Raw genomic sequence first — 11,201 nt, 5'->3', positions numbered from 1 at the left:
AAGTAATTGTGCTAACGACGTACCGTCCTCCTAGAAAGTGGTAAAAATGGGACGAACCCACACTTCCGTTTTTTTCAGGAAAAGAAATAAATTTGAAGAAGGAACTTAAATATTCCTTACTAGATAAATGAGGTATTGTTTCCAATACATTTACGCTAAATTAAATGCAGTTCCAGAGGATAGAACAAATAGCTTCGAAGTTATAACTATTTCAGGAACAAATGTAACAGGTTTTGTACTTAATTTACACTTTCGATACTGCTATTTCTTGGCTATATAGTCAAGCTGTATTTTTTCTTGTGCTTTTATTGAACGGGTCGCAAAAAATTAAAATCGAATCGATAGGAAAAATAGTTTAAAAGAAAAGTGTGAATAAGTGCAACTAAAAAATATTAATTTTTAAAGACAAAACCCTTACAACTTCTGAAGTATTTAGTCTCGTTGATTGTTCTTTTCTTTTGATACTGCGGGAAAAAATATTAATTTTTTAATTATTAGAAAAACCTTACTTTAGTTAAGATATTAATACAGATGCGCAAATAAGCGCAAGCAAAGCATTGAAGTTTTTATACATAAAAACCATGATGACTCCTATATCTTTAGTAATTGGTCTCATTCTATTTGACAAAAAAACTGCACTGGAAACAATACCTCACTTGCCTAGATAGCAGTATTTATGGTTCTACCTCATTAACCCCCCTTATCTTTTAGAACAAAATGTGTGAGGTCAATTAACATTTTACCATTTGCTAAGAGGAATATACTTAGCATTTTCCCCCTGAACAATTTTTTCTTCCGATATTAACGATTTGTTTTTTTATTTTTACTGTACTATAAACATTATTAAATTTTTAAAAATAAAAATTATTTCTAAGTCATGAATCCTCTATTGTGAAGGACATTCAATTTATTACCATTTTAATATAAATAAAGGCCCCATTAAACAGAAACAACTCAAAAAGTAAGACTCTTGCACCAGGTTTATGAATAAACAATATTTCATCAAAACTATTACGATTCAGAAGCTGTAATAAAACTTTCCATAAATCAACTCCCAAGAACTGAAACTTCAATAATGAAGAAGACAAAAATCGTGATATACCTAATATGGACTTCATTAACTGTTATTGAAATCTTTTAAAATGTAATCACCTGATAGAGACTGATAGTTAAGAAATAATCTACCTTGTATTCATGTTTTTCGATTGCAAATCTATGCTGCGTTAAAAGTATTTCACTAAATATTGTTAATTTTCTCTTCGTTATAAATTTTGGAAAGGTAAGTTTTTCAAAAAAATATACGAAATGTGTAATCAATATATAAATATGTTATTGTAATATAAAATGATTTTAGTACATTACATTGGTAAAAATATGTATAAATGGTTACATTAGTAAAAATATGTACATATGATAAAAAAAATAAAATGCTCTTCAACTTTATTTTTTATTATATAAATTATATGTATTTTTATTATGTTTTATATTCTTTTATTCGCTTATCAAGTATTTACATTTCAATAAATTGTAAGTACACTTTTAAGAATAACCAAGCTCTACAATTTTATCAAATTTAATAAACTTGTTTGCTTTAATGCCAAATAAAAAAATAATTGAGTTTGACTAAACCGATTTTTGTTTTAGTACGAATTGATTTCTATTTAATTCTTAAATGAATACTCATCAACTTTTTTATTTTTTGTCAAATTTTTCACAAAAATAGCGACTGGAGATTACAAAGTTTTCAGAAATCAATAACTTGGAAAATCTGTCGTCCCGCAGAGTTATTACACATTTCAGATGGGCCATACTGTAGAAAAACCCATCTTTTCCTCTCGCTAAACCATTTTTCTCCGAATCAGCTTATAAAGCTATTTTTACTCGTGGTCTTCAAATGCTGATAAAAAAAAATTTCAAACTAAAATACTTGACTTGGTTGGATGTATATATTTTTCAAGAATAGATTTTATATATATTTTTCCAAAAAATTATAAACACCGGAAAATAGTGGAGAAAAAGTAACACCACTTTTCAAAAGCAGATTTGTACAGTGAGCAAAGAAAATAAACGGACCACCCTGAATAAGTTTTGATCTTATAATTGGATTGGATAATAATCGAACAAATTTTGAATTGTAAACTTTACAAATTTTACATCATTCTAACGTAATCTAACGTAACATCATCTAATGTAATTTCACATGGCAAAATACAAAATTTGATCGAAATTGGTATAATAGTTTGTTTGAAATCGAAATTTAAAAATGCAACTTGTTCGAATTTCTTAGAAACTATTCATTTCGCTCACTTTGCTACTTAAAATTACATCCTTTAAAATGATATAAAAAATTTTATACCAAACAATTCAAAACATTTTTCATTTTTATTAAATAAGATAATAAAAAATTATAAATATTTACCGAAAGTTATTTTTGCATGGAATAATCCTAAAATAAATGAATTTTATAATTCTATGTAAAAAAAATTTCAATNAATAAATTGTAAGTACACTTTTAAGAATAACCAAGCTCTACAATTTTATCAAATTTAATAAACTTGTTTGCTTTAATGCCAAATAAAAAAATAATTGAGTTTGACTAAACCGATTTTTGTTTTAGTACGAATTGATTTCTATTTAATTCTTAAATGAATACTCATCAACTTTTTTATTTTTTGTCAAATTTTTCACAAAAATAGCGACTGGAGATTACAAAGTTTTCAGAAATCAATAACTTGAAAAATCTGCCAACCCCCAGAGTTATTACACATTTCAGATGGGCTAAACTGTAGAAAAACCCAGCTTTTCCTCTCGCTAAACCATTTTTCTCCGAATCAGCTTTTAAAGCCATTTTTACTCGTGGTCTTCAAATGCTGATGAAAAAAATTTCAAACTATGGTATTTGACTTGGTTGGGTGTATATATTTTTCAAGAATAGATTTGATATATATTTTTCCAAAAAATTACAAATACCGGAAAATAGTGGAGAAAAAGTAACTCCACTTTTCAAAAGCAGATTTGTACAGTGAGCAAGAAAATAAACGGACCACCCTGAATAACTTTTGATCTTATATTTGGATTGGATAATAATCGAACAAATTTTGAATTGTAAACTTTACAATTTTTTACATCATTCCAACGAATGTAATTTCACATGGCAAAATACAGAATTTGAACGAAATTGGTCTAATAGTTTCTTTGAAATCGAAATTTAAAAATTCAACTTTTTTTGGATTTCTCAGAAACTATTCGATCAATTTCGCTCACTTTGCGTTTTGCTACTTAAAATTACATCCCTTAAAATGATATAAAAATTTGCATACCAAACAATTCAAAATTTTTTTTATTTTTATTAAATAAGATAATTAAAAAATATAAATATTTGCTGAAAGTTATTTTTGCATGGAATAATCTTTAAATAAGTGAATTTTGTAATTGTATGTAAAAAATTTTCAATCCGCTTAAAAAGACCTAGAGGTAAAGCAAATTTCGCTAAAACTGAAATTAACATTAAGGTGCCCAAACTTTGGACGAACGTTTTCCTGACTAAACTATGGGACCATATTTCTCAGATTGCGGTTACTCTCTATTTTTGGGGATTTAGAAATTCAAATCCGTCTAAAAGAAGGTATGTTTATACCCATCTCAAACCATTACGATTGAGTCCTAGAACGTAGTCCGTTTTATTCAGGGTAGTCTTAGAAAACTATTCAGGGTAGTCCATCTTTTTTTTCCCAATCTAATTCCAATGAAATCCAAACCAAGACCGATTGACAAAATGGGTCTAGGTTTGGATTTCATGGCGTCCGCAAATTTCAACTGCAATAATCAAGAGTGATAGTAACCAGTGCGCATGCGTTAGTATGGCGACCGTTGCTGTTTGATAATTTTTTAGAATTCTTATTTCCACTTTTAATTTTGATTAGATTAAGTTGATGAGTTTATTTTTAAGATATGAGACCAGATAGATCCCATAAATACTTCTTGAGTTGTGGATAAAAGAGAATTTCCTCATTTAAATGATATTTTTGTTTTTATCGCTTTAAGTAAGACGCCCGGTGGCTGAGCGGTAGCGCTTCGCGCTGTCGTGCCACCGATCCCTGGTTCGATCCTCGGGCCGGGCAAGGTTGATTCAGCCTTTCATCCCTTCAGTGGGTCGATAAATGTGTACCAAGCATGCTTGGGAGCTAAACACTGGGGGTTTCTCGTTCGGCTGACCACCTAACCGGAACATCTGCTCCTGCACCCCAGAGCCCAAAGGTCAAGAAAACTGAGATGGGCACAGTAGGCCTTGGCCTCGATGGGCTGTCACTGGGCTGTTTAGTTTCAAGTAAGAATCAGAAATTCTAGCCTACTGTTCAAACTGGAAACGTTTTCAGTACTAATTCAGGTGAATATCACAAATAAAGAGGATCCAAACTGATTGACACGGTAGAAGCAAGAAAAAAACGATGCCAAGGCCTAAACTTACCTAGGCTGGAAAAGACAAAGAACGAAGACGAGAAACCTTAAGCGTTACACACAAGCGGAAAAACGAAAGGATTCGTTCACAAGCGCAAGCATAAATCCCGTCCCTCACAAAAGTACCACAGTAGTTGAGATAATTGAACCCTACCGAAGAGCGAAGGGTGATTCTCCGAACCCTTCTCATGCAAATACGAGTACTGGTTGTTGATCACCAGTTAGGGATAAAAGGATCTATTGTCAACGTACCCAATAACTTGCAGAAGACTGTCTTCCACACAATATAAATGATTCATTCACTTTTCATGTAAAATTGAAAAAAAGCCTAACTTTCAAATCATATTTCATGTAACAACTTGTGAATCCGAAACGGGTGTATGATGCAGCTTACAATCTCCATCACACACCATTGCACCAATCCAAAAATGTTAATAGTGATCGCGATTGGCTGTTCAATGTCTATTCAGCCATCAAAATAATTTACACACACTGTGTCAGAGATGCATTTAAATATGTCTGCGAAATTGTGTACCGAGCAGTCTAGGATTAACAGTTAAAGATGTCCAAGATGAAAACATAATAAAGCTTCTTTTCCAAAAAAAATTAGACAACAGCCTTTTTGCCAATGGGTAACCGGTGATCGCCTTACGGCGATTACAATTTTCTTCATTTTGTAGTGAATTGTATTTTTAATTTTTTTATGAGCTCATTTCATCTCACGGATAGACATTTTTTTTTATTTGCATTTTACATTAATGATACTATTAAAGTTAGGTTAAGGATAGAAATACGTTTGTGACAATTGGAAAAAATAGTTCGTAGAAAAAAATGCAAAATATTTTTACAATTCTTAAATACAATCAGAAAAATCTTTTGAAAAATATATAACTCATTGATAAAAGAAAAAAACAATTATTAACAATATTATCTGTCTGTAATAATTTTTTCAGCGGCAGAAAAAAATCTTTTCATCTGGAAAAAAAATGGTAATTTTATTGGCTCAAAATTACAGGCTTTTACAATCGAATGTGTTTGATATATCACAGCAGACGGTATTCATCTATACACCTAATACTTGAATCGGCAAGGTCTCGTACTTACATCTGAATACGATGATGTTCCTTCAGTTAGCATCAATCTTAATCCAACAGTTACTAGAAGATAGAAAACCTTTTCACGGCTTACCATAAACAAAAATCTGATCCTTAGTAGTCCAACGTTATGACATCTATCTTAAAATCCCCACTGCGCAGTTTATGTTCGTTCCTTCCGACTACTACAGTGATCCAAGTGAAGGCTTTGTTGGCTGGAAGGTGTTGGCTAATCTAAGTGCAATCATGTGCTTAAACTTGGTTTCTGAACACGAGCCAGTTTATGCATTTAAGAACATTTTTCCAACAGTATAAATAAAGCACAAGTAAGTAAGAAAAGTAAAAAATCACTTTTGCAAATTCCTATATCAGGTCTCAATTGTAGAGTTACACAATAATTTTTACTTTGAGAGCTTCTGAAATATCTATTCCCATACTTACGCATAAAGCAATTTCTTTACTAGTGTCAATAGAACTTTCTAAAAGAAATTTTCGAAAGTAATATAAATAATAAGCATTCTTTCCTTCAACTTTATGCTTGTTAGCTCATATAGTTAGTAAATTAACTATCTCACGCAAATCTTTTTAGAATGATACAACATTAATATAATTCAGCATGCATAAAATGATTCATCATGCATAAAAATGAGTAGTATGCATAAAAAAGTCATATCGTTATCCATAAAACTATCGAATTAAAAAAAAAGTTAGATGAAAAAGTTTGATTAAAAATAAATTTATCATCAGTAGGAATTAACAAACCAAAAAACAAAAAAAAACTCTAAAATTTTATAATTTTTTCTTCCCCCAAAAAAATTTTCTTATTTTCGCTCTTTTCTTAAAACTTTTAAAACTAAAGATTTAATTAGCAAATTTTCATGTTTTACAAAGAAATTTTGACAATTTTACTTTTTAATTTGTCGACAGTAAAAAGGGTTCACGTCGAAAATAGGTATTTTTCATACATCCAGTGACCACTTTAATAGTTATTTCTGTCATCTCCTTTTGAAAAATGCATTTTAAAAAAGTTCAAAAATTACGTTGCTGGTACGGTATTTGAATATCGGTAAAAATACTTAAAATGAAAAAAAAAAGTATTACAGATTTGACTGTAGAAATCAATCATTATCAATTAATTTATATTTCTCTTGTCTCAACAGGTCATTTAAATCACTTTCCCAAGCTCAAAAATGTTTGACCTAGCCAGGGAAAGCTCTTATCCCACACCTCTTGCTCACTCGGCCTTTCTTCCACTTATGCTCATGTCTCTAGCCTCTCAAAAGAATTCGCCATCCCCAACTCGAACTCCGAATTCCATTCGTTCGGAATACGATTACATCATAGGTAAAAGGAAATTAAATTTTATTCTAACATTATTGGGCATTATAGACAGAATGCACTATGCAACAACAACAAAAAAAAACGAACATTTTGAACAACTTCTGTTCCTAATGATCAGTTTTTCACATACAAGGACTCAATTTTAATGATTCGAGGCATTAATCTTATATATGCTAATTAATTTATGCAGATGAAATTTTAAGTTAGAAAATCACACATAAAAGTGCTATTTTCTCTGAATAAACATACTTTTTATGTATTATTTTTATCTGTTTTTCTCGATTTTTATTATTTTATGCAGACGATATTTTAAGTTAGAAAATCACGTTACTTTCTCCGGATAAACATACTTTTTTATTTAGTATTTTTATCTGTTTTCTTCCATTTTTATTTAGTATTTTTACCTATTATTTAAGCCTGCATGAAAGTTATTTTAGTAATTAAAGCTTATATGTTAATTAATTTATGCGGACGATATTTTAAGTTAGGAAATCACACATAAAAGCGTTACTTTCCCCGAATAAATATAATTTTTTTATTTATTATTTGTATCTATTTTCTTATCTATTATTTCATTCTACATGAAAAAGCATTTTAGTAAAACTTAATTTTAAAGAAGATTCTTTTATAGAAATCTAGTTGAAAGATTCAATTTTTATTCTTGAAAAATGGTAAATGAAGTTTGTAAGATAGAATTTAAGAAATTGTGTATAGCAAAGCTTTTATATCTTGACAAAAATAATTCAATATATCAAAATTCAATAACAGTTAAATGTATAATATCCATAAAGAATCGATGTTTCACTAAAACTGGATACATATAACTATAAAATTTTTTATTGTAAAATCAAATTGAATATCTCATAACTAATGAAAATAATATAGTTCTATGACAAATATTTCTCTGTCGTTAAAATAACAGATAAATACATTGAATTACAGACTTCAATCCTTAAGAAAAATATTTTAGAACGATATATTTAAAAAAAAGCTTTTTCTCCCTTAAAAGATAAAAAATTGAATTTGTATGATTTATTTTGTGTATGAAAAAGATTTTAGAAAAATGCATTTAAAAAGAAAAGTTTTTTTCTCAAAAAATGAAAACAAAAATTGAATTTGTAAGATTTATTTTGTAAAATGACACATATTTTGCGAAATTTTTAGCTATCAGTAAAAAATAAGTATCTTTTTCCTTTTTTTAAATTTCATATCAAAAGAATAATCCGTATTTATCATTAAAACTGAAGACAATTATATAATCTGTATTTTGCTAACTATAAAATCCTTATTTTTAATAAGATTCAAGTGAATGCGAAATGAAAAAACAAAGTTATTTTTGTGCTGTTAAAATATCATATGAATACTGTCGTTTACATGTACCTCAGTCTATATGAAAACTTCCTAAAAACTTCATATTAAAAAAAAATACTTCATATACATTTGGTTATAGAAAGATTCATCTATTTATTTGGAAAGATCTAAACTAGATTAGTTTTATTGTAAAACAATAGTTTTGTAAAAAATAGAATACTATTTCTTTGAAACTTCTATTTTTAACCATCTGTTTTTCATCATCTTCCTAGTTGGTGCTGGATCTGCGGGTTCCACAGTCGCTGGCCGTCTTTCTGAATTACCATGCGTAACCATATTACTGTTGGAAGCTGGTAGAGATCCACCACTTTTAAATGATATTCCATCATATGGGATGAATTTCTGGTCTTCAGATATTGACTGGGCATATAAGACTGTTCCACAAAAGTATGCTGCAACTAATCTAAAAAATAGGGTAAGTATTATGAAAAAGAGGTTTATGTAATTTTATTACAAAATCGAAATTTTCCAATACACTAACAATTTTCGGACTAAATTACGGTCGGTAAAAAATACCGGGAATCAGTGAGTGGCACTTTTTACCAAAAGGTTCATTTTTACCGAAATAGGATGCGAAATAAAAATATCTGATTGATCGTGATTTTACAGTGATAATTCCCGTTAAATCACTGAATCATTCTAATTAAATAAATGTTACTGAAAAAATTACGGTATAACATTTTACGGGAAAAAATAATTTTACGGTGAAAAGGATTTTACGGATGATGTATTCAAAGTTCTGGTACTTTATTGTAAAATTTGATCCGGAATTTTTTACAGTGTATTATTTTGTATAATAACATTAAAAGCCTTGAAACCAACCGCAAAATTATTAGTTTTTAAACTGTTTTGCTAATGTAGAAAGTCAAAGTTTTCATGAAAACGCAAAATTTCAAAAATCTGACTTATTCTAAAATTATCAGAGATCCGCAAACAAAATTATTTATATAACTGAATTTACTAAAACATTTTCTGTCAGTTATAACTCTCATAACTATGGCCCTTTAATAACTTTTTATTGCTTCTAACTGTTAAACTTCCAAGCAGCAGTTAAACATTAAGGAGTGTCAATTCTTATGTGATTAAAATCTATTTTATTCAGTTAAATAAGTTGTTATTTTCGTGTTTGTAGAATGTATTGTAAAAAGTTTAAGACAAAGTAAACACCGAAGAGCCATTACATTATGACCACCCTGCTAATAGCATGTAGGACCACCTTTAGCCCTCAAAACTGCTAGCACCCGCCGTGGCATTGGTTCCACAAGATGCTGATAGGTAGTCTGAGGTATCTGGTACCAAGCGCTCGCCAACTGGTACTGCAATTCCCTCACATTGCGAGGGGGTAGCGTGGCAGCACGAATTTGGTTTTCCAAGTGGGACCACAAATGCTCTATTTGATTAAGATCAAGTGAATTTGAGGGCCAAGAGACATGACTTAAAAGTCACTGGAATGTTCCTCGATCCAGTCCATGACGACTCGATACTTATGACATGGTGCATTATCCTGTTGATAAACACCATCCCCCGCAGGAAAAACTGTTGCCTTGAATGGGTGAACCTGTTCTGCAACTAAACTGCTGTTTGTAGAAAATGCAACACCATGAAAGAATCATCAGAATCAAATGAAATTTAATGCAGAAACGACTTGTACTGATACAAATAAATGATGAAATTTTCAAAACAAAAGAAACAAATTAAGCGTCCGAAATCAGTATTTGGTGCAGCCACCACGCGCTGCAATAAGTGCTGCTATANTGGGAAATCCTTTTAGAGTTTCCTTGCAACATTGCACTAACCTTTTGTTATCATTATCCTCAATGATCTCGAATCCTCATTATTCTTGAATTTCAGACTCATTCATACTAAACTCAGAAATCGACTGGGCAATGAAAAATGTGCAAAATTAGTCACTTGCTATCGTATGCTTCGGCACAGTGACCCCGACTACTGAACTTGTAATTTTGTTTGTAATTAAGTTTTGTTTAATGTGCTTTTTCAACTGAAAAAAGTTTTTAACTTGACAAAATAGCAGTAATTCTTGATTTAGAGTTTGTTAGTAGTTACAAATGAGACGAAGAAAAATTAGCAAAAATTGAAAAAATATGACAATCAAGGCTGAATTGTCATAAAAATGCAAAATCCCTGATGACGTCAGCCTTGATTGTCATATTTTTTCAATTTTTACTAATTTTTCTTCGTCTCATTTGTTTTATTCCTCTTGGTTTCTCTGTTGCTTAGCGCATTTTTTCCATTTGGATGTTATTTTTATTTTTATTAGTATTCTGAATTTTTTTCTTAATTAGTAGTTACAAGTTTTGTTTAGCTGATTTCTAATATTTAAGAAATGCCAAATTTTAAATTCTTTTTAGTTCTTGAATTTATTAATAGTTCCAAGCTTTTTGTTTGTTTGTTTATTTCTAACAATTAAGAAGTGCAAAATTTTTAATCCCTTGCAAATCAAGCTATAATGATAAAAGTAAGTATCACTATTTTCAATAAGTATATTACAATATTTCTCTATGAATGTATATCCTTTTATAAGAATGCATGTATATAGTTGCAAAATCAATAGCAATCATTTACAATATTCATTTATAAAGGCAATTATGTGAAAATAATATATTATTCGCTTTATGCCATAAATTAAAGAAAACAGTAGGTTTTTGACAGTTTTTACCGGTAAAAACACGGTTTTTACCACTGTCATGTCAAAAACCAGTTTCTGACGGCAAAAACCCAACCCTGCCCTTCGGTGTATGTTAATAGATCATGTTGAAGATGTTTGAATCAAAATCCTGACACTATAGCCTTTTTACTTTATTTTTTTTTTACAAATTTTCAAAATCTCCCTAAAATGTAACTTTATTATTGTTCCTAATTCTAGAGAATCTTTTTCTGTAAAAAGTAAATTAAAATAATAATCATTAGAATAAAACT

At 29.7% G+C, this 11,201-nt stretch overlaps 1 protein-coding gene across 1 annotated transcript in view; it reads left to right on the top strand.

Annotated features, from left to right (window-relative positions):
* Positions 1-1,117: 1,117 nt before the first annotated feature.
* The window catches only part of LOC107443921 (glucose dehydrogenase [FAD, quinone]), a 127,303-nt gene continuing 117,219 nt past the window's right edge, over positions 1,118-11,201 (top strand). Inside the window, exon 1 of the mRNA XM_071179732.1 lies at positions 1,118-1,279. The gene's annotated coding sequence lies outside the window, so the exon portion shown is untranslated. The remainder of the gene's footprint in view (positions 1,280-11,201) is intronic.

Source organism: Parasteatoda tepidariorum, chromosome 4 (assembly GCF_043381705.1).
Source record: "Parasteatoda tepidariorum isolate YZ-2023 chromosome 4, CAS_Ptep_4.0, whole genome shotgun sequence".
Taxonomy (NCBI): Eukaryota; Metazoa; Arthropoda; class Arachnida; order Araneae; family Theridiidae; genus Parasteatoda; species Parasteatoda tepidariorum.
The sequence above is the reverse complement of the archived record's forward strand: the minus strand, read 5'-3'. Positions and strand labels throughout refer to the sequence as shown.